Below are 25,769 nucleotides of genomic sequence, written 5' to 3'. Positions count from 1 at the left end.
AATGAATATTACCATGAAATTCAATTCGAATGAATATTACCATGCAATTCAGTTCGAATGAATATTACCATGATTATATACTTATACGAATCCAAAAACTGTGTATTACAGAAAATTATTCACATCTGACCCACTGAGTAAGACCAAACACTAACCACTTTTGTCACTGAACACGTTTTTATCCGGTCGCGAAAAAATGTATCGAAGAATATGGGGAGGGAAAAGATGCAAAAATATAAAATATAATGGAATATTAGGTCCACACGTGTCTCTCGTCACTTTTCTCATTCGCGTAAAATACACGTAATTAAGACGTAGCACGATCTCGATAATGCGAATAAGAAGATGCTTTGTAATAGTAACAAATGACCACCATGGAGATAAGCTTCTTCCTCATAAAAGTATTAAACAATGCTTTAGATCGGACTTCTTCCGTTAGGTGGCAATCTACAAAAAATAAATAAGGACCTGTCTCGGAGCAGAAGATCGAAACGAGATAATCAGCAATCACAGAGTTCTTTCAAATCTGTGAATAAAATTGTAAATTCAAAGCCTCAGATGACTCATAAGTTTCGTAATTGAACAAAATGACATGCCAATTTTGCCCTCACTACCGCGAATCGTTTTATATCAGAGAAAGTATAGTCTCGGCGAAAGCCTCGGGCCAGCAGACGACAGGGCTGTCAATGTACTTGTCCCGAGACTCTACCGAGTCTCTTCATATACGGTTACATGCATACATAGAGGAATATCACAACACTATGATACAAAATTCAGAAAATTGAAAATGAATGTTTTTTTTTTCATCGTACGATCTGCAAAAGTTATGAATAAGGTCATGTGCCCGCCTTGTCTAGATTACGATACGTTGCTGCTTATGAGCGCCCTCTGATTACTGAAATTGAAATCACATAAAAGAGACCTCCTATCCTATAGTTATCCTAAATTTTTTGTTGTTTTTATTTGATAAAATTACTCAAATAGTAACTATTCAATAGCTCCTGGATTTGTATTAAAAAAATCGAACTTTAAAAATTTTTTTAAAAAAACGCCAATCTTTCAGGTTTTTTTTCAATTTTCTTCGTTAATTATTAATCGATCGGATTGTTCCAAGGCTCATCCACTTCGAATTTTTATTCTCTACATTCCGTATTTCGGTTACTTTTCCATAGCTCCATTAATTTTCGTTTTAAAAAAACCAAAAAATTTTCAATCGAGAAAGAAAATGATACATTTGTTGCATAAACGCAATCCTTATTCATTAACAAATAAATATGTAAAAGTATGCAAAAAATAATAACTCGAGGATACGTTGTATCTGCTGAATCAGATAAAGCTAAAATTAGATTCATACCTCCAAAAACAGATTATTTTCAACGAACTGACCATCAATCCATTTCCGAAGAAGGGAAAATGTTAGAAATTTGTACAATATAAACAGTTTCTATAGTAACTAGCGGGTTTTCAAATGCATTCCTACAATAGTTTATGATATTTCCAATAACTAGCGTTGAATAGATAATGTATATTTATTCAACTCTTATTCATTTACGAAGATGGAGAAAATATTAATTCGAATTGGTATCATACTAGTTGTTTAAGAAATTATGATCTGATGATTGGTAGTGCGTTCAGAATCAAGCACAGTGAGAACTAAATTCATACACCACCGAATTGTCCGATGAAGTTACCATCGGTCGGTAAAAAGTGACCAGCAAACGTAAGAACGTGACAGGGGTTCCCCGATTTAGCTCCATTACATATTTCTTCTTCAATTATTGTTTATATTTTGTTTTTTTTTGCTAATAGAACGGTATTATTACCACAGTACTACTTACAAATCCTTACTTTGCTATTTTTCTCCACTATTTATAAGCAATAACGTTTACCTAACATTTCACAAAATGAAATATCAATAATTTGTATCAATCGGGTTCAGATTCATTCACAAATTTAAAATCAGTGTGATCCCTGTTTATAATAAAAAACTACTGTAATACAATATGATTTCGAAAACATTCCTATCGATATACATAACTCGGATTTTTTCCGGTAGGCGGCGACTTACGAATTTTGTTTGGTAAAGATATCGGTGATTTGAGGTTTAAATAAAATAAAATAGCAATAATTTGAATTAATCCGGTCCCGATTCATCCACGAAGATAAAAAAGTGTGATCCCTGTGTATAATAAACAAATACCACTGTAATACGATATTTCGAAAACATTTCTATCGATATAAATAACTCGAACTTTTTCCGGTAGGCGGCGACTTACGAATTTTGTTTGGTAAAGATATCGGTGATTTGAGGTGTAAATAAAAGAAAATAGCAATAATTTGAATTAATCCGGTCCCGATTCATCCACGAAGATAAAAAAGTGTGATCCCTGTTCATAATAAACAAATACTTCTGTAATACGATATTTCGAAGACATTTCTATCTATATAAATAACTCGAACTTTTTCCGGTAGGCGGCGACTTACGAATTTTGTTTGGTAAAGATATCGGTGATTCGAGGTTTAAAAAAATAGCAATAATTTGAATTAATCCGGTCCCGATTCATCCACGTAGATGAAAAAGTGTGATCCCTGTTGATAACGAATATTCAACTCTTCTTCATTTACGAAGATGGAGAAAATATTAATTCGAATTGGTATCATACTAGATGTTTAAGAAATTATGATCTGATGATTGGTAGTGCGTTCAGAATCAAGCACAGTGAGAACTAAATTCATACACCACCGAATTGTCCGATGAAGTTACCATCGGTCGGTAAAAAGTGACCAGCAAACGTAAGAACTTGACAGGGGTTCCCCGATTTAGCTCCATTACATGTTTCTTCTTCAATTATTGTTTATATTTTGTTTTTTTTTGCTAATAGAACGGTATTATTACCACAGTACTACTTACAAATCCTTACTTTGCTATTTTTCTCCACTATTTATAAGCAATAACGTTTACCTAACATTTCACATTTCGAGAAAAAATAAAATATCAATAATTTGTATCAATCGGGTTCAGATTCATTCACAAATTTAAAAAAAGTGTGATCCCTGTTTATAATAAAAAACTACTGTAAAACAATATGATTTCGAAAACATTCCTATCGATATACATAACTCGGATTTTTCCGGTAGGCGGCGACTTACGAATTTTGTTTGGTAAAGATATCGGTGATTTGAGGTTTAAATAAAATAAAATAGCTATAATTTGAATTAATCCGGTCCCGACTCATCCACGAAGATAAAAAAGTGTGATCCCTGTTTATAATAAACAAATACCACTGTAATTGGGATCTGACATTTTTGCCACGGCACCTGGTGGCAGTTTTTGTAAGTAGTCCAAGGATGCAATTTGACCAATCAGTGATCTTGAAAACAATCGTGAGACATCTGGTGTTAAATTTTAAACTACAGCATGGGTGCATTTGAGCTAGACCACGCCTCCATGTCAGATCCCAATACGATATTTCGAAGACATTTCTATCGATATAAATAACTCGAACTTTTTCCGGTAGGCGGCGACTTACGAATTTTGTTTGATAAAGATATCGGTGATTTGAGGTGTAAATAAAATAAAATAGCAATAATTTGAATTAATCCGGTCCCGATTCATCCACGAAGATAAAAATGTGTGATCCCTGTTCATAATAAACAAATACTACTGTAATACGATATTTCGAAGACATTTCTATCGATATAAATAACTCGAACTTTTTCCGGTAGGTGGCGACTTACGAATTTTGTTTGATAAAGATATCGGTGATTTGAGGTTTAAAAAAATAGCAATAATTTGAATTAATCCGGTCCTGATTCATCCACGAAGATAAAAAAGTGTGATCCCTGTTTATAATGAACAAATACTACTGTAATACGATATTTCGAAAACATTTCTATCGATATAAATAACTCTAACTTTTTCCGGTAGGCGGCGACTTACAAATTTGTTTGGGAAAAAATATCGATGGGTGATCTCATTAACAATAACCGGTGATACGCGTGAAGCCATTTACGCAACGACTGTCCTTAGCGAAAGACGTAAGTAGATCTACAGTAAAATATTGTAGTGCATGTTTTTTTGGTATTGTGAAAATTTGCCATTCACAGAAATTATAGTGTGTGTGTATATAGAAACGTATGGTTTTTTTCAGATGGAAACAGTCAACAAAGATTTGAAAAATCTCCATGTGGCCGGCGATCACGTCCCGGGCGCCTCATCCTCTCACCCCGAGGATCTTGCTTCTTCTGGGTCACTATCTCGACCAACAACCCCAACGGAAACAACGTCGCCGAGACCTGTGGCAACGGAATCCGAAGATGATCCTCAACCACGTAATCGTAAGTATTCACGACAGGGCTGTCAATGTACTTGTCCCGAGACTCTACTGTGAGTCTCTTGATAAGCGGGACTACGCGGTCATGTATTACAAGTCTCATTGTTACAGTTATTAATTTCTTGTTTTATTTTCTTTTATTTGTTACAGGTGGTAAGAGAGCTGGTTGGAGAGTCAAAGAAAACATGCGGCTGAGGCTTCTTAATGATCTCCAAAATCGTGCGGTGAATTATATGGTCGGCCGAAATATAAGGGCCATGAACCGTCGCCGCAAAAACCGTGGGGATACAGCCGAACAATATGGCCACAAAAATTTAAAAAAAATGAATAAAAAAATTTGTTTCATTCTTTCTGTGTTGTTTCTTTGTTGACCCCTCCCGGCCCCCTCTGAATTATAACAAGCAGAAAGATTGTGCATTTTTTTATCTGGCATTGCGCTCGATCCAACAATTGTCTGAGTAATAGCCTCACTGAGAAAAAATTCATCTGACTTTGCACTTGATCCAACAACTGTCCAAATAATTGTCTCGCTGAGAAAAAATGTATCTGGCATTATGCTTGATCCAACAACTGTCCGGATAATTGCCTTGCTGAGATTAAATTCATCTGTCATTGCGCTTGATCCAACAACTATCCGAATAATTGCCTCACTGAGAAAAAATTTATTTAGCATTGCGCTTGATCCAACAATAACTGTCCAAATATTGCCTCGCTAAGAAAAAATTCATCTGGCATTGCGCTTGATCCAACAACTGTCCGGATAATTGCCTTACTGAGAAAAAATTCATCTGGCATTCCACTTGATCCAACAACTGTCTTGATAATCATCTCGCTATGAAAACAAAATGCTTCGCTAAAAGATATAAAACCTTTGCTATTGATAACCTGAAAGAACGATGAACGTTATATTTCTATTAACTATTTCCAAGTCACTTATCCCAGTTATATTCCACTTATTATTGACACAATATTTCTCATGGTTATTTGATTAATATTGTACACCAAATATTTTAATGAATAAAATATATTAATCAAAACTACTGGATAATAGAAAATGATCGAGATTCAACTTTACGATTAAAAAAGCATCAACACTTCTTTGAACAACACTAAATATTTCATTTTTTCACCATACTTTACATGTAATTTGCATCCTCCCATCAGAAATACAATCCCAGACTCTGAAACCTGACTCTGATGGTTTCAAATCAGAAAAATAAAGAAAAAACGACCAATTTGATCAGTTGTGTTAAATGGATCTCATTTTCTTTGCTGAGCAATTTTGTGTAATCTGAAATGAATGATAAAATTAATTAGATTTCTGTGAGTAAATCGAGAAGTCAGAGTAAGTTGCTACGGAGCAAGACTAAGCTCACACGAGATGAGAATTCACACGAATCTCGTGTGAGAAGATGATGTACTGTGTCCAGCTCCATACAACTAATTTAAGACCTTTTAGAGGAGATATCACGACAGAGTTGAGGTAATCGATTTTGAGTGGTTTGAATAAACATTCATCACGAGAATAATTGAAGTAGAGAATAACACTAGCGATCGAATCGACTCACGAGAGTCTAGAGGTTGTTACCCAAGCACACACACACACACACACACACACACACACACACACACACACACACACACACACACACACACACACACACACACACACACACACACACACACACACACACACACACACACACACACACACACACACACACACACACACACACACACACACACACACACACGCACGCACGCACGCACGCACGCACGCACGCACGCACGCACGCACGCACGCACGCACGCACGCACACACACACACACACACACACACACACACACACGCACGCACACACGATGTAATATCATTACAACACAAGTGCAAAACGAGAAAGAAACGATAGTTAGATTACCTTGATGAGATTATGAGATTATGAGGTGAAATCAACAAAATCAATCACATTAGATAACCTCCTTGATTCGGTGCAAATTTCGACTTGTCTCTTCGGTCGTTGAAAAAACACACCCCCGTCTCCAAGTAAAACGAAACTTCTTACCCTCGTTTGTTCTTTATATATTTATAGTTTTTAACGTTAATGTGTATTGCTAGTCAAAAGGAAAACAGTAGAACAGTGACTATCTTCACGGCCAGAGTCAATCGATAAAAACCATGCTGAATTCAAAGACAACTCGGATCATCAAACGAACAACTTTTATTTTATTTTTTTATAACATTTTAAACAAGTTGAAAGTAGAAATTTATGAGATTCGTATGAAATTTTGATTGCAACAGTTTTTAGTCATTCTGTATGAGAAAACACATCGAAAATATCAAATTTCAAGGAAAAAACATCATTTTGAATAGTCGAAGATAGAAAAATTGGAGGACCGAATCAAATTTTGAATGCAATGGTTTTCGGTGCTGATGAATGATAATTCCATCGATAATTTTAAATTTCAAGAAAAAACGATCAATTTCAGTAGTAGAAAGGACAAAAATATAGCTTGTTTGTGACGTGTATGAGAATCCACGTGGAAAATTTGAAAATAAAAAAAAAACGACCAATTTGATCAGTTGAAAGTAGAAATTTATGAGATTCGTATCAAATTTTGATTGCAACAGTTTTTAGTCCTTCTCTATGAGAAATCACATGGAAAATTTCACATTTCAAGAAAAAACCATTATTTTGATTATTCGAAGATAGCAATTTTTGAGGATCGGATTAAATTTTTATTGCTTTGGTTTTACGTGTTTGTGTAAGAGAATTCACGTCGAAAATTTAAATTTCAAATTAAAACGATCAATTTGATAGGCCCAAAGTGAAAAAATTCTCATAATTTCGTACTTTTATTGTAAAATTTTTGAAAATTTTGATTGCAATGGTTTTCGGTGCTGGTGAATGATAATTCCGTCGATAATTCCGAATTTCAAGAAAAAACGATCAATTTGAATAGTAGAAAGGACAAAAATATCCATCTCGTATCAAAATTTGATTATTGATTGATTTTAGTGATTGTGCATGAGAATCCACATGGAAAATTTCAAAATTAAAGAAAAAACGACCAATTTGATATTATACATTTTTGAACACATAGTATATATATACTTACCTAATATACATTAGGCATATTTTCCCAGCTACATAAAGAGAAAGAATTGAATGATGTCATAGCTTCGGATTTCAGCCGCTACGTGGCGCACAGCATCGAGACCTTTCTCGCACGCGTTGCGTTATCTGGACGTGCATATATGTTACCCGGTTCTGCGATTTCGCTATTCATTTTCTTGGTACGGTACGCTATTTTTCTTGCCTACTTCGGTTTCTTGGCCCGGATTTGATATGCATGTGCTTTCCTTGAACTGTTCTTTCCTTTTTCTTTCTGTATGGTCCTCTCTCTTAGATTTTTGCTGGATAAGTGCGAAACGTCGTTTTATGTGATAACGAAGTTCAAAGATTCAATTTCAGCCGAAAATCGTGCTCCTGCGATGAATTTGACAGCGTTATATGATTTTCTTTCCGAAAGGGGTCATCAAATGCGACCATTTTTTTTCATTTCTCTGGAGGCGCTGACGCACAGTGAAGTTCACCTCCACTTTTTTAAATGGTACGATACATTCTTTTTTCAACCTTTTTGTAGAACATGGCAAACTGCATAAAAAACAATCGGGGTCAAAGTTGTTCAAGGTCATTCAAGATCAAAAAGTGACATGAACTTTATTTTTATGTGAAATGAACTTACTTTACATAAGGTGTTCAAAGGGATTGGCATTGGAATCAATGCAGTACTGCAATCTCCTTATCACAGATTGCGTAGAATTTCTTACGAACTGCATTTACTCCAATGGCAATCACTTTGAACACCTTATGTGAAGTAAGTTCATTTCACATAAAAATAGAGTTCATGTCACTTTTTGATCTTGAATGACCTTGAACAACTTTGACCTCCGAATGTTTTTTATGCAGTTCGCCATGCTCTACAACAAGGTTGAAAAAAAAATGTATTATATCGTTTGAAAAAGTGGAGGTGAACTTCACTGTGCGTCAGCGCCTCCAGTGAAATGAAAAAAATGGTTGCATTTGATGACCCCTTTCGCACCATCAAACTTTAGTCTGGAATATTTTTTTGCAACGTCGGTAATTACCGAGATATTTAAGGTGGCAACAGTTAGTGCCTCACCCTGTATATTACATTTTATTATTATATTATTAATATTATTAAAATTTTATCAATTACAGCTTTCAAACGATCGGAACCTTCAAAAAATGGGTAAGTTGAGTTTTGGGACGTGAATAATATTTCGAACCGCGGGTAGTGATTTTGCTACATTGATTTTTTTTTCAGCTCAATCTGTTCACGCAATTCTCCTCCGCCGTGATAAGGCAGTTGATAGCTGCGTCCCACGGAAAGTTTTGCCTATGTTTTCGCATATCATCGATGACCTCCCTAACATGGAAGTATTCCTAAAGGAGTATAACCTGGCTAAAGGAAATGTTGTCATTTTCCTCAATGGGCGATCGACGACGGGAAAAAGCACTTGCGCCTCCGGTTTGGGTCATTACCCTGGGATTCGTCGTCTATTTATCTCCGCAGTTGCACCCCAGGCAAAGGAAATGTATCCTGACTCCATTGTCGTTAAAATGCTCAACTATAATGAGCGTGGAATGTTCGACATCGTTGAAAATCTAGCTGTGGAACAGGAAAAATGGAAAAAATTCCACCCGACAGAAACATGTTGGTCCCAATCTCTCCAGTCCACTCCCTCGTCGCGATTTCCGCGACTCGTCGCGTCCCTTAAGAATCCCGGAACTCCAGGGAATCCATCGTCGACAAGGAGTTTTACGTTGGAAATTTGGAGATCGCTTACCGGACCGGGAAAGCTAACGTTAATGGACTTTCCCGGTCCCGAAAACTTAAAAGCGATCAACGTCGATGATTGTTCAAATGCTAAGACCAGCCAAATCCGATCTACCGGTTTCATCAATAAACTCCTTTTGAGCTTGATTCAAAGATTGAATACGGGATTCATGCCCACTAATTTTGGTCCCGCGAGAATGGTGATGAGCACCATTAGTGGTGCGGATCACTTTATGATCGTGATCACAGCTTCAGGAGATTTAAAGAATGATTTGAACCCGTCAATCCTAGATTTTCAAGCTGCGATGTCTAAGTGGTGGTCGAAGAAGCATAGTGATATAGGGATGAAGGTTCTAACGTTGACACCGTTCAATAAAGCCACATTCGGAACACAACTGCGTGCGTCGTCCTCGACTCCGAATGTCGTAACGGTGGAGGAGTCTGCCAGGACAGCAGTTCATGGCGTTTATGAACTTTCGCCAGTCTTCGCACCGGCGGAAACCTCAGAGCAATTGAAACGAAAGTATGTTGATAAATCTCGCAGCACGTAATACGACGTAAAAAATATTATTTTTACTATTCTCATTCCAGGAGCTACACAATTCCGGAACGCCCTCTGATAGGGACCTCAACTCAGGAGTGTTCGGTTGCCAGGCTCACGCAGGATGAGAACGCTGAAAGGTATGTATAGGACGCTCTGCATCGTGCAAATAAAACTTCTTTCTTCAATAAAAAAATAAAAACACAATTCCGTAGGATAATTCAAGTTCACCTATTTTTTTTATTTTTACTATTCTCATTCCAGGAGCTACACAATTCCGGAAGGCACTCGGATAGGGACCTCAACTCCGGAGTATTCGGTTGCCAGGCTTACGCAGGATGAGAACACTGAAAGGTATGTATAGGACGCTCTGCATAGTGCAGATAGTTTGCATATTCCGGGAGCATGCTATGCAATATTTGCATTACGCATGCAGATATTAAAACTCGGTTTTTTATTATTTTATTATTTATTATTTATTTTATTCATTTCAGGCCGTCGACGAGCAACGAGAATTTAATGTGCGGACCCAGGGTTGCAGAAATAACGGGGGAAAACGAAGAGGACGCAGCAAAGTACGTAGCGAATAAAATAAATGCCCGCGTTGCCTGTATTGCTGATACGCATACAGATATTAAAACTCTGTTTTTTATAATTTTATTATTATTTATTCGATTTATGCAAACCCTTCTTTTCTAATTATATTTTTATCTATTTATTTTTTTCAGGATGGCCAAGGAGTCGGCCATCCTGAAAAATCCTCAAAAACATCATTTACAAGTAACGCAGGCGTATTGCTGACGAGCAATATCCTGCGTTTGCCTGCAAACCCTTTTGTTTCTTAATTTTATTTTTATTTATTCATTTTTTTCAGTACGACCGAGAACTCGAACGTTTCGGTTCTGAACTCCACCGTACCTTCGGAGAATCCCAATAATGACGATGTTGAAATGTCGGAAGAAGAACGTTCCGAAAGGTATGTCAGCGAATACTAATGTAAAACCCTCTTTTTTATAATTACAATAAAATACAAAATAAAACCCTCTTTTTTATAATTTTCTTATTATCTATTTTTTTTATGATTTATAACAGGTCGACCGAGGAGTCTCTCGAAGAACCGATGGAGGTCGTCTTTGAAAGAGGAGCGAACGAAAATAACACAGCAATTGGCGATAAGTATGTCATCGAATGAAAATAATGCGTTGTTTGCTCCCAAAATAAACTGGAAAATTAAACTTTTAATTTTTTTAATTTTGTAGCTTAGAGGATCCGGTTCCACGGGCGGAGCCAGTCAGGGCAGGACGTGCATACTTGCCGCTGCCCAGTAGCGACTCAAGGTCAAGTGACGATGACCTAGACGAGGAAGTGCCGGAATTCTTCGAAGATTTGACCATGGGCGTCAAAGACGAAGCCAAAATATTATTTTGGAATAATCTCCAAGATTTTAGTGTTTCTCTTTTGAAAAATAACGTCTACGCATCCTGGCTGAACAAGAAGATTGAAAGATGTAGTAAAAGAGCATTTTCTCTCCCACCAAAAGACATTGCCGTTGGCCAAATGTGTCTTGTTTCGAAAAAGGGCCACAATAAACGAGGTAGAATACAAAGCATTGACGGTGAGTGGGTTGACTTGGACATTGTTGACAGTGGAGTAACGAAAAAGTACCGAATCCAAACATTGAGGCAACTCCCGGAGGAACTACAAAATTATCCAGCACTCGCTTTCCGTTGTGAAAGTATGATCGGAGAGGAATATGCAAACGCAAATCTCATCGAATTAATCGACCATTTCACAGGAAGTAAAAAGACGTTCGAGATCAAGCCGGTTGAACGTTTAGGGAATCGCAAGTTCAGAGTCGAACTATTCCTCTGTGAAACCTTCGAGACCGCGGTGGCAGAAGAAATGGGTAAGTAACTTGCTTCTTCGAAACATTTGTGTCCGTCGTTTGTTGGAATTAATTTGGATTTTTGTTCAATCTTTTTACAGATCGGAAAGGGAGCGAGGAAGACTCGGCTTCAGAACATGATGTTCAATCCGTTGATGGAGATGATTTGGGAAATATGGGGCATTTGTTGCGGGAATATAGGATGGTCCAAATCGCGGGCTATTCACTATACAGGCCGAACGAATTCAACAGAATTCGGAGGGATGTTCATTGGACGTTAAGAGAGCACAGTGAATTGAGATGCTGTAATGAAGGGTGTAACTTCCAAGTGAGCAGGGGAAGGAAGGAGGTTATGCGTGACCACTGGATGGCCAACCATAAAAACAAAAAATATATATGTGTATATTGTTTTAGGCAATATACACATATATTCTGACGCGATGATGAGTCTGGGATTCATACAAAGGGACTCTTGGGAAAAACGACGACTAATTCTTCATTATATATTATTACTTTACTTGTTATTTTAATTCAATTAATTTTATTAATTTTAGAATTTAGAATTTCAATTATTCAATCTTATGTTTTTACTATTTTAAGAACTTTATATACAAAGGAAACTAATTATGTTAAATAAAATGTTTAATTCAAAAATTCATAATCATCTATTCCATATAGTAACTTTAAGACCATGACCTTTATTAACATCATTTAATTTATTAACATTATTAATTGGAATAATTAAATGATTTTATGAATTTAATAATAATTTATTAATAATAAGATTATTAATATTATTATTATCACTTTTTCAATGATGACGGGATATTATTCGAGAAATAATTATCATTCAAAGGAATCGTCGAAAAGTCTGTAAAGTTTAATGATTCGAGCCCTATGTACCGATCTTGGGGTTGTGACAATTAGCCGGGCCAAGGCGGGCCGGTGACGTGCTCGTCTTTCGGTACGCCTGAGTGGTCATCCCGCGAAAGATAGGGAGCATCGAGGCAGAAGGGCGTGGTTAGTTACGCCTTACACAGCACCTGTAGTTAGTCGGGAGTTGCCCCCGCCTATGAGTATTGCTCTCCCTTTCACATAAGGAGCGACGAGACTGCGTTAAGATGGACGGGACACACACAGAATGACGAGGATGTATGTACAAGTTCGGACATCGGGCCACCGCCATCGCGCTCTACGCTTATCGGCCACTCCCAATTACCTTCGGACTATCATACATTTCGCGAGCGCGAATTCGCTCTCGGCGCTATTAGCCCCGCCTCCAGAGAGACCAACACCCACCTTTCTCACGCACTCCCTAGAGAGATCGGCAAATAATTTTTAATTAATTTAGACAACTAAAAGTCTTTGCAATAAAGGCGAAATTGTTTGTATAGGTTTTCGTGATGCAGAGAAACGCGGGACCATCGATGTACCCCGATAACCAAATTGTGTTAGAATTGCACAAAGTTTGCGTTCGCAGCGCCACGTGCCGTTCATTTTTGAACGTTAGAAACGCGATGGTTGCCGGACCATATGTCTGCGTTCTTTGCGTTACAACGTGGCGTTAGCGCGTGGCGCATTAATTGCACAAAGATGGCGTTACTCAGAGCGGTCGTTCGAACAGCATTCTAGCGTTAGGTTGTGGCGCAAATCTGGCGTTAGTTTTGACCAGCATTCTAGCATTAGTTTGTGGCGTAAATCTGACGTTACTTTTGACCAGCATTCTAGCGTCAGGTCGTGGCGCAAATCTGGCGTTGTATTTTAACAACATTCTAGCGTGAGATTTCATAAATATCTCGGATTCATTTTTAACAAAAATTTAACTACTTAAACCTGATAAATTACGAGAATGTGAGGTGAGAAGGAGATAACAATACGCGTTAAATATTGATCTCGGATTCGTTTTTAACAAAAATTTAACTACTCAAACCTGATAAATTACGAAATGTGAGGAGAGAGGGAGATAACAATACGCATTAAATATTGATCTTGGATTCGTTTATAACAAAAATTTAACTACTGAAATGTGATAAATTACGAGAGTGTGAGGTGAGAAAAGAAGATAACAATAAGCGTTAAATATTGATCTCGGATTTGTTTTTAATAAAAATTTAACTACTGAAACGTGATAAATTACAAGAGTGTGAGGTGAGAAGAAGATACCAATACGCGTTAAAGATTGATATAGAAATCTGCGTGTCAAAGTATTAATAAAAAAATTTGCAAATGCATTATTTGCAAATTCATTAGTAGTTTATTTAAAACGACGCCGGCTGAAATTCATAAAATTGAGGAGTGGGGAATTTTTGCTTCATTCTAAAAATGCGAGGCATCCGAAGAACTGAAAAACAGTACCGGCAATGCCTTTCGAGAGTAACCGAAAAATGTTACAAAGGTGTTTGAACATTTCGCAACAAAGTTCAGCACTCTCTCGTGCGTCAAAAACTCGTAAGAATTTTTGACAGGGTACGTGGTGGTCGGCCAGAAGCCAGACAACTCAAGCGAATCAGCGTCGACAATATATAACCTGTAGGGGTACGATGCGCGTACGAGAAACGCCTCTACTCTGCGCGGTGCTGCGGCCGAAAAACGAAGCTCGACGTCCGTGCTCGCTCCACCGCCTCCATCGCAAGTGAAGCATCATTGCGCTAGATTTGCGCACTCACGTGGCGTTCGCCTATAACGTCACGTTGGTGCAATTTTGCCGCAATTTCATTTTTTTCGACCGTCATGGATGAAGCATATCGACTTTTTCGTGATTTCACCGTGACGTGCAAACCAGGCTAAATGATGATTTTATATTTAAAAAATCCAGAAACCCGTGAGCTCGTTTATAATGCTCTTCTTTCCTTTCCAATCTTTTTCATTATCATCTTTTCCAAAACGATAACATATTTTCAAAATAATATTTTTTATGGTTAAGGTTCATTCGTTTCGGCATGTCTCCCTCAATGATACTTTGCAGAATTGTGTCAACAAACGTAACTGACACGTGAGAATTAAAAAAAAAATGCACGTTTCTCACCAAGGATCGAACATGGATCATCGTACGTCACGAAGCTCACACGCTACGACCTGCGTTATCTGAGCAATTGGGTGAGTGCAAACACTTTCGAATATATGACTTTTAATTTTAATTGCATTATTCGTGATTATCTTACCAGTAAGAACGAGAACAACGAATCTGTTTCGTTTTCGAAGTTGACAAAATTATTATTCAAATTATTTCAAATATTTCGTTATATATCGATGCCAATAATTTTAATAATTACTCTTTGAGGGTTCTTCTACTTTTCGATTTTAAATAGAATTGTTGATTTTTTATATACATCCTCTAAACGATTATACCCAAAATTCATTTTTTCTCACAACACCGTATCATTGTTATTGCAAGCATTACATCAGGAGATGAACCACCGCTCCTTTTTATTTATCATTCTCTCCAAAAACCAATTAATTTTTTTAATTCATATACCCAATCATCAGTATATTGACCCGAAATAATTTTGGGGTCGGCCAGTAGTTTTTATGGCCACATTAAACCACACAGTTCGTGAATTTGAAAAGTAAAGGTCCCATCAAAATTTCGATAAATAATTCTAATGAAAAGGAAAAATTATTTTTTGTTTACATTCAGCTGCAAAGGCGGGCGAAAAAAATATAGAAATTATACACCTTTATTTAACTACATTTATATTTAACAAACATAAATGGAGAATAACTTTTTTTATATTAGTGTAGTACACAATTGAAATAAAGAAATACATTTTAAGTGTTTTTACAATATATTTATTAAGATGCGTCAAAAAAAAATTTTTTCTGTTTCTGATTGCAAACACTTTTCTAATTTCCATAAGAATAACGTTGAAAAATTCTTTTTTGCACATTCTACTTCTTATTGCACGCCCATCGTCTGTCATAAAAAAATGCCTTTACTTATTCTCATATAAAATCGCACGCTCTACAAAAAAGGTCTCTTATGATTTTTCATCAAACCTAATAGTTAAAAAGTTATTAGAGGTCAAAGTTCATCTTATCGCAAATTCGACCGTTTTCAGTACATTATAGCGGATTTAATAGTCTTATTGGAAAAATTTGTGTTTATCTTTAGTCTCTCAGAAAATGTTGGTTCATAATTTTTTGTAATAATAAGGCCAGCGAAACTGTTTGAGAAAATGATTAGTATCAATGAGCTTCGAAAACGTAGTTCATTTCTTTTTTTACAATCTAACGGTAAAAAATTTCACATTTTACAATTAATACAAAAAAAATGGAATAGTTTAGAAAAACTTATTAGTAGAAATTTCGAAAATTTTTTATTTAAAACAAATCCTGTTTTTTTTAAAACATTAAAAGTAACAAATGACGTAGCCGGAAGAGGAGTGGCGTTAATTGAAGATTGTAGCAATTACCGCACCAAAGATGAAGAGAAACTGCAAAATTTGTTACAAATAATTCGAAAGCATCGGCTGCATTATCCAGACTATTTGAAAGAAAATCTCCAATATTAATAATTTAAAGTAACTTTATGAATAAGTTCATTCAAAAAAATTTGTAAGTATAAGTAAAATAAATAAATTCTTTGTTAAACAAATTCAATTATTACTACATTATACCTCACGTAAGTATTTCAAATAACTAGAAGGAAATTTTTTGCCGTTAGGTTGAAAAAAAGAAATGTACTACGATTTTGAAGCTCATTGATATTAAACATTTTCTCAAACAGTTTCGCTGGCCTTATTATTACAAAAAATTATGCACAAACATTCTCTGATAGAATAAATTTAGACTGGAGTGATCGTCACGCGAATTTTGACGTTCATTTGAATTAGGGTTCTGATTGCAAGTACGAATTTATCAGAATTTCTCATAATTCCATAAATTCGCAAATTATAGGATTTTAAATTATTTTAGTCACCTTCCGCCACCATAAAATACATATTCCCATGCCATAGTATAGTTCTGAATGCATACAAATTTTTTGAGCTATTTTACACACACTTCTGCATAATGCGTATGTGTGTTCGTTCGTGAAATTCTGTAAAACAAATTTTTGAAAATATTAGAACCGGTGTTTTTCGTTGATTTCATTTTTTTTTGGTTATGCACTACCATAATAACGCGAGGTATAAATTTTTTTTTTCTATGGAAATTCATAAAAAAAATTTTCAGCTCGATTATAGTAGGAGATCATAGATGACTATAAGTTATAGTTTCTAATGACCGGATCGGCAATTATGTTTTTTTGTTCCGATTGCGGATGAAGTCATAGACAACAGTCCCCCATAGAAGTTTATCAAAAATCATTCCGAGCTAGAAAAATAGATTTAAAGAGAATAATTTTTTCAACCCCGAGCATATTTTCACAATCAAGAAAAAACAATAGTTTCGTTTTTTTCAACTTTGCTTCGTTAAAACTTAAAATTTGATTGCCATAACTTTACAACCATCAGTTTTGTTATAAAATTTCGAGATAGAAAAAAGTTTCAATTACCTATTTAAACACTTAAAATTTACTCCAATTGATTGTTCGACTGCTTTTGCTTTTCAAATACTGTGATTTTATATTTTGTTGTTTGAATCATCTTATAAATAGCACAGTAACAGAATTTTTCAACTTCATGTTTTAGTTGCCGTGGTGCAGGTTGTTATGCGAAAAAAAAACACTTTTATGGATTGCTCTTTGCAAACGCATTATACCGAAGAAAACTGTTTCAATTTTATTGAAATAATAACATGTTATCCGGTTAATATGCTACATTTCAAGCTGTTTTGCACACGAAAATGTTGTACGGCAGTAATTCATATATATTATAGAAAACAAATTGCAATGTCTCATCTGACTGATAACGAATACTACCAATTCGCTATAAACATCACGCAGCATTTTTTTTCAGACGTCTTCACTGATATCGTATACATATATCAATTAAATCTCGTTTTATTCTTTTATTCGTTATTATTATTGACGTTCAACGAAATAGGATATCAAGAGACTCGGTAGAGTCTCGGGACAAGTACATTGACAGCCCTGTCGTCTGCTGGCCCGAGCTCGCCGAGACTATCTTTTCTCTGAATAAAACGATTCGCGGTGGTGGGGGTAAAATTGGCATGTCATTTTGTTCAATTACGAAACTCCTGAGTCATCTGAGGCTTTGAAAATTGAACTGGAGATTAATTAATAAATTCTCTTTCGATTCCACCCACAATCAGCATGATCGGTGGCGTAATTGCTGAGAAAAAACTTTGCACAGGCTCAAGATTATGCAAAAGTTACCAACACATTCTAGAATTTATGCGTCTATATTTACAACACAATCAAAGGCACTTTGATGCTCTCGAGTTTCTGATTGGTTGGATCTGACGACATCCATTTTTAAACGTTGTCATTGGTTGTTGAAATTAGTTGTTGATGATTGGAAATCTGACGTCAACTTCAGAACGTAGCACACGGCGCAGCACAGCTGGTAACAGCAGTCATAAATTCGATCGATATACATATAATAATGTACAAACCATGTGTCAGTTTTTGATCGTATGAACAGAGATTCGACATTACGAAGTACGTGCGGGATCAATAAAAAAATAATTTTCGTCATCTAAAGAAGTGCATATTACTATTTATTTTGTTATTTGTGATATATTAAACCGGTATCAAAGCGGCCGCGTAAATGTAGACTGTGATGTGTGTGTGAAAAAGAATATAAAAAATGCGCGATGCATATGTCAACGAAACTTTTCAAGATTTCATCATTTCGTTCGATTGGAAATAAGTGTTAACTGAAATAGTCCTGCAATTAAACAAGAATACGAGAAATATTGTCCAGTGCGAATATATTGTCAGTGGCGTGATTATATATCATGTGTACATAGGTTATATATACGAATAAATACAACAAAAATACACGCAACTGTTAGAATGATATTAGAAACTTTAATTGAATAAATGTTTTCTAATTTATTTCTTGTGTCGTCATTATTTTTAAACATCCCCATATTTTGCTTGATATTCAGTTTGGCTCTGCCCTCTCCGATCCTTGTTTCCACCCCATCAGTTTGCAGCGGATCGATTCATATTATTAATTCGTTCCCTAATATGTGTCCTATGATTTTCTACTCCTTCATGATGATTGTGGTAACATGATTTGAGAGGTTTCTAACCATGATCTTGAATTACACATTTTGTAAATCAGATTTTCAAAAAAACATCTGGTCTTGGTATAGTGTGTAGTTATTCTTTTCCCATTAGGTCTGACGAGTGATAAATTTGGAAACTTTTCCAGAAAGCCTATGGATGCTTTTTTTGCTAATGATATGAAAAGTCGTATCTTAGGAATGCGGTATGCAAACACAAATTTTGATAACAAAACTTATAGAATGACATGTATGTTGAGTATTTCCACTTTGCAAACTACAAATATGAAATTATTATAAAAAAAATTCATTCCGATAAGTCTACTGTTGCTCAGTTTTGGATGCGATCAAATATGATGCCTACCAACATCCCCAGAAACTTACAGAATTGCTGAATGCAATGTGCGCTATATCATTTTAATGTAACATCATGACTTTTGACAACTTTTCATTATAATGCTGTAGATTCGGATCATTAAAATACTGCAAAAATCTGCAAACTATACAATTTAAATACTGTGCCATTCATTTTACATTTTGACTGTAACTGTAACATCTATATGAGGTAAAAAATTGATTATAAAAGTCTTCAGTTGCTCATTTATGGATAGATTTGAAATTGCTGTCTTCGGAGCTCATTGCGCAGATACATTGAACCGCAGCAGATACCTGCGAACTCTGAAATTTCTGTGGATAAATATATATGCGATGGATCACCCCTTATCTTTGATTATGGTAATATGTAAGGTAAATGCAAGTTTTTAAGTGTTGCTTTTCAAATAGTATTGAAGTTTGTATGACTGATATACAGCGAATACTTCCAAACTTTGATATTTCTGTGTTGCAGCATGTGTGCCAATCATTCAAATCATTTACTCCAACCGTATCATGTAATCTAGAAAATTCATCACAAAAGTCTTCCGCTTTTCTAAATACTTCAATTTTCCTTTTTCTACTCCATTGTGAGTTTTCGAATTTCTAAATTCATTTCTGAATTGTCCTGAAATGGTTTTCCTCCAAAACCAATGCAGGCACCTTAAACGTCTTTGAATTCTGTTGCTCTGTTGAATTAAGTTCGCTTAGTTTTTTTTGCTGCTTTGAGTTCTCGCATAATAAATGTTAGAAGTTTTCGGGTACTTTTTTTCAGCAACTATCAAACTGTGGATAATTGGACCTCAGCGGCCACTTGCAAACTTTGGAAATATATTTCATTGAGGGCACGTTTTGGATGAAATGAAATCTCTAGATTCAGAATGCAAAAGCGACATTTAAAGTGGGCAAATCTGTTGGATTTTTCGTGTTATGAATTTGATCTATCTTTCATTTGAATTTTGAAGAACAGGGATAAATAAACTCTGTTCTATTAAGGAAATCTTTACATCAGTTCTTTCTTGGTATGAAGACTTGGAAAAAATCGCGAAAGGCCAAGGACAGACAGGAGACGAAATATTTCCAGTACAATTTTGACGAAAAATAGGTCCTTTTTCGTGGAAACCAACGTTATAAGCTGAAAATCATATCTCGGCCCCCAACCCGCTTTCTACCATTCTCTTGGGTTCCCAATAAGCGTAGCATATTAGAGTAGAAGAAAAAAAATAGCCAAAGTGCAAAGACAGACCTGTGACGAAATATTTCCAGTACAATTTTGACGAAAAATAGATCTTATTTCGTGGAAACCAACGTTATAAGCCGAAAATCATATTATGGCCCACAACACGTATTTCTTCATGCTCTTGGATTCCCAATAGACAAAACATATTAGAAGACAAGGAGAAAAATCACCAAAGTCCAATACCAAACCAGTGCCGAAATATTTTCAGTACAATTTTGAAGAAAAATTGGTCTTTTACGTGGAAACCAACATTATAAACCGAAATTCATTTCTCGGGCCTCATCCCGGATTCCTCCATGCTGTTGAGTTCCTAATAGGCATAACATATTAGAGTATAAGGAAAAAAATCGCCAAAGTTCAAGGGCAGACTTGTGACGAAATATTTTCACTACAATTTTTACGAAAAATTGGTTTTTTATGGTGGAAACCAACTTTATAAGCCGAACATCATACACAGGGAAAATAAGATTGGGAAAAGTACATTGATGGTCCCTTATTTGCTGATAATTTCATGAAAAACATTATCCCATAAATAATGTTCGTATGAGAATGGAATCTATAAAAATGTACTAAGCAATTAATTCATAGAAATTTATACTAAAATCCTATAACCGTCATAACATAAATGAGGAACTTTTGAGAAAAAAGGCGTGATATCAAACCATAAACTTCCCCTAGGGAAAAAAAGGTTGGGACAAGTACATTGATGGTCTCTTGTATCTGGATGACATAGAAAAAAGATTCAGAAGCAGGAAAAAAATTCTATAGAAATAATAAACGAAAAATTGAAAACTTCAAAAAAATTAAACAAAAATAAAAAACAATCGAAAAAATTCTGTAAAGAAAAATAAAAAATTTTCAAAAAAATTCATAAATATTGGACAAATTGAACAATAAACTATCCAAGTTACATGCAGTATAAAAATGTATGATATCTATTGGAGGCCAAGTTTTTATTGATAATTTGAAATATTTATCGAACAAATCGCAATCTTTAATTGAAATTCATGATAATTATTTTCAAGAAAAAAGTTAATGAAAAAAAAGTCATAACGGAAGTTACGTGCAGTACTAAAATGAATTATATCAATTCGAGGTCAAGTATTTATCAGTTATTCGAAATATAATCTCCGGCGACAAATGAGCGTTGAGAATCCTTGTCGGGCTCACAACGTTTTATCAAAATTACTAAAAAATTAATGGAAATAAAATCATTAAAAATTCACATGAAAGTCATTCGTGACTTCAACAAGATACACACTGTAAAGAATCGATTCCCCTCCGACTTTCAGGATCCCCTGCTATTATTCACAACATTCAACTTCGATTGGATCGGTACAAATTATGTTCAAATACGTCTTAAACGTACTTGTCCGGCCCATCACTTTTTATTCAAATTGCTCATTCGAAAACAAATCAAAAACGAAGTTAATGCATGTGTTATAATATTAAGGAACAGTAATTCCCGAGAAAATAATTTTCCTTCGAATCGCTCTTGTCAAAATGAAACGAAAATGAAAGATGAAGTTGATTAATCTATTTATATTATATGGAGTCATAATTCACAACAAAATCATTTTTCTTCAAATTCCAGGAATCCACGTGTCGTACTCGACTAGTGATATTTATCAAAATGTGTACGTGACTATAGAAAAAAAAACATTGCATGGCTGAGTAGATTCGAAAATTTCTAGTAATGCGCCTGATTATTTCTCATTTTCATTGGTTCTTACCGAATGGTATGTGTTCACTGAAGAAAATCAGAAGTGGATATTGCTATACGAACTTGCGAACAATCAAGTTCAAATTACTTGGAGATATTATTTTTATTTCTATCCATTTTATTATATTTGTCATTATAGAATAGCCCTAATTTGTTTTCGAATGAGCAATTTGAATAAAAAGTGATGGGCCGGACAAGTACGTTTAAGACGTATTTGAACATAATTTGTACCGATCCAATCGAAGTTGAATGTTGTGAATAATAGCAGGGAATCCTGAAAGTCGGAGGGGAATCGATTCTTTACAGTGTGTATCTTGTTGAAGTCACGAATGACTTTCATGTGAATTTTTAATGATTTTATTTCCATTAATTTTTTAGTAATTTTGATAAAACGTTGTGAGCCCGACAAGGATTCTCAACGCTCATTTGTCGCCGGAGATTATATTTCGAATAACTGATAAATACTTGACCTCGAATTGATATAATTCATTTTAGTACTGCACGTAACTTCCGTTATGACTTTTTTTTCATTAACTTTTTTCTTGAAAATAATTATCATGAATTTCAATTGAAGATTGCGATTTGTTCGATAAATATTTCAAATTATCAATAAAAACTTGGCCTCCAATTGATATCATACATTTTTATACTGCATGTAACTTGGATAGTTTATTGTTCAATTTGTCCAATATTTATGAATTTTTTTGAAAATTTTTTATTTTTCTTTACAGAATTTTTTCGATTGTTTTTTATTTTTGTTGAATTTTTTTGAAGTTTTCAATTTTTCGTTTATTATTTCTATAGAATTTTTTTCCTGGTTCTGAATCTTTTTTCTATGTCATCCAGAAACAAGAGACCATCAATGTACTTGTCCCAACCTTTTTTCCCTAGGTTCAATCTTTGGAGGAATGCGAATGAAGTTGATCGCAGAAAATACACGCAACGTCCGCCGCAGACAAGAATTTTTCTTTTTTCATGATCTCTTTTTTCTTACTCACTAGATTTGCGCGATACGACAGACTCGTGACAATGGCGGTTTTCCCACGATTTGCCCCCGATAAGAACGGGCTTTTGCCACTGGTAATGGCAAAATTTATCCAAGTATTCCGACTAATTCTTTTTTCATCCCATTGAAGGAGGGTACCTACTATGCCTCGTTTCTTTTCGGTTTATCGCGGCCTTCAATGTTCCATGCGGGAACAGTCTATTACAACGTCTATTTAACCAGAAGTGACAATTATCGATTTTCACCGCATTTGAGAGGGTGGCCACTTTGCCCCAAAAAATTTTCTCGACGCAAATGAGGAAAAAGAGGATGAACAAAGAGTTTTAAGACTCAACAATAGTCGAAAGATCATTTATTATCTGATAAAGTTGGCTGGATATTCATTTTCGGCATGAAAAAAAATTTGGCAAAATTTATCGAAGTATTCTGACTAATTTTTTTTTTCATCCCATCGAAGGAGGGTTCCTACTATGCCTCGTTTCTTTTTGTTTTATCGCATCCTTCAATGTTCCATGCGAGAACAGTCAATTCCAACGTCTATTTAACCAGAAGTGACAATTATCGATTTTCATCGCATTTGAGGGGGTGGCCACTTTGCCCCAAAAATTTTTTTTTTCAAAATTCGAGCAACAAGGAGGTGGAATCAGTTTGGGGACATAAAAATAAGTAAATGATCATATATTACCCGACAAAACTCGTTAAATTCCTTAAGTGGGCCACTTTGCCCCATACTCCCCTATATATAATATGTGTATATAATATTAGGGTGTGCGAAAAAAAACGATATTTTTTTTCCTTTGCATCGAGCCGAAAAAGGTAATTCAAGGTGAAAAAAAAGAATCCCAGAAGGAGAGCTCACCAAAAAATTTTTCGAATGGTGCTTTGCGTTTAAAGATTTTCCATAAGAATAACCCAGGAAATGATTGAGACCTATGATCATTGTGTCATAACTTTTCAGAAAAAATCGCACAGTAACGACAATGATATATTTTTATAGAAAATCGATTCCCCTACAAAAAAAGTCCATATGTACGTACAGCTCGGAGTAGCCATTCCGATGCTATCACCCTTTGAAGTTGGATCGTTAGAAAAAAAATTTTCATAATGCTGTCGATATCAAATTTCTTTTTTTTTTTACCTTGAATTACCTTTTTCGGCTGGATGCAAAGGAAAAAAAATATCGTTTTTTTTCGCACACCCTAATATATATACATGTACAAGAGTGGACTCCGAAACGCTTTTGTAGGTTTTATATAGCAGCGGTCTCGAGATCCTCGAGGCAAGCCAAACGGACGCATGGCAAAAAAAAGATCGTACAAAAATGAAAACCTTGCATTTTCTGTTCGGAGCAATTCGCACAGGCGGACAACGGGCCAACAAACGGGGTTCTAAGATCATCAGATTTTGACGAAAGTAATAAGTAATGAAAGGTCCCCGTATATGAAATGATCAATATTAGACGCAAAATTAGCAATTCTTTTTTTCTCATCAACAAATTAATGAAAAATGCATTTTTTTCGGTTTTTTGCTCGTAAAACAAAAAACCCACAAAGCTATGAAAAATAAATCATAATACGAAATGTTGAGAATGAAAATGTCAAGAGAATGAATGCAGAAACGACCTGATTAATGAATAATTAGCAGAGAAAATGGGAGCAAATCTAAAAAACAACGCTTCTTTAAACATTCGTATCGTTGCGATTTTTAAAGTGTTCGTTCCCAATGGTATACATTGATAGATACTTCGGTGTGCAAAATTCAGGCATTTCCAGATGATTGGTATTTTAGTAATTGCACTTAGAAGTTTTGAGTGCCATATTTTTCAGTGAGACGGGATCCTCTGGGAGTCGACTGATTTCAATTTACCAAACCAATTCATAATTATTCGACGCTCGACTGTTTTTTCATGTCCGCACTAAACTCAGGGTAAACATATATATTGTAACGAAACGCTCTTGCCGACCTGGCCTGAACGCCGCCACGCGTCGGTTCGAGCAACCTTAATAATAAGGAGCAGGTATGAAAGAAACGCGGACACCGTTAATTTTGTGAAAATAATAAAATAATCGATTTTATTCAATTTTGATCGATATTTAACAAAAATAAAGAAGATTTAGCACTTTGGCTCGCGGAAAATAAAATTTGTATTTTGATTTTAATATTGTCTTGCTTTGTTTAAGCGGATCTGGCGAGAAAAAGACCCGAAAGACCCGAAAACGTTGCAAATTCTCTGTCTGAGATAATTTTAATTTCTCAATTTTCGAATTTTAATTGTACAAAAATGATAATTAGGAATAAAACAATTTTAAAATTAATGGTCGCGTTCGTTCTAGTCTCTCGACACGCCTCGAGCTTAAAAACCTCTCGATTCAATGCTTCGAGCTATTATTCGTTTGACGCGGTTTTTCCGATGTCCTGTTACGCTTGTTTTCTCTAAAAAAAAAAATATAAATGAATCCAAGAGGATCTCTTCGCTTTTACAATTTTTCAATTTTGTTTTGACTCGATATAATTTTAACTCGATCTATCGCCTCTTGGATTTTTTTCTAAATGGGTCTAGATCTCCCTACCTGGACCACCTCGGACAATGTTTTTCAAACGTGAATTTAATTTTTGATAATAAGATGAATTTTTAATTCTCCTCAACAATACGAAAGAAATAAAACGTTAA

The 25,769-nt window shown here is 35.2% G+C and overlaps 1 protein-coding gene across 1 annotated transcript in view; it reads left to right on the top strand.

Annotated features, from left to right (window-relative positions):
• The first annotated feature begins 14,649 nt into the window (after window positions 1–14,649).
• LOC122411043 (uncharacterized) overlaps window positions 14,650–25,769 on the top strand; it is a 39,826-nt gene continuing 28,706 nt past the window's right edge. Inside the window, exon 1 of the mRNA XM_043419556.1 lies at window positions 14,650–14,719. The gene's annotated coding sequence lies outside the window, so the exon portion shown is untranslated. The remainder of the gene's footprint in view (window positions 14,720–25,769) is intronic.

The sequence above is a fragment of the Venturia canescens genome, chromosome 5 (genome assembly GCF_019457755.1).
Source record: "Venturia canescens isolate UGA chromosome 5, ASM1945775v1, whole genome shotgun sequence".
Classification (NCBI taxonomy): domain Eukaryota; kingdom Metazoa; phylum Arthropoda; class Insecta; order Hymenoptera; family Ichneumonidae; genus Venturia; species Venturia canescens.
This window is presented reverse-complemented; position numbering and strand designations above follow the sequence as displayed.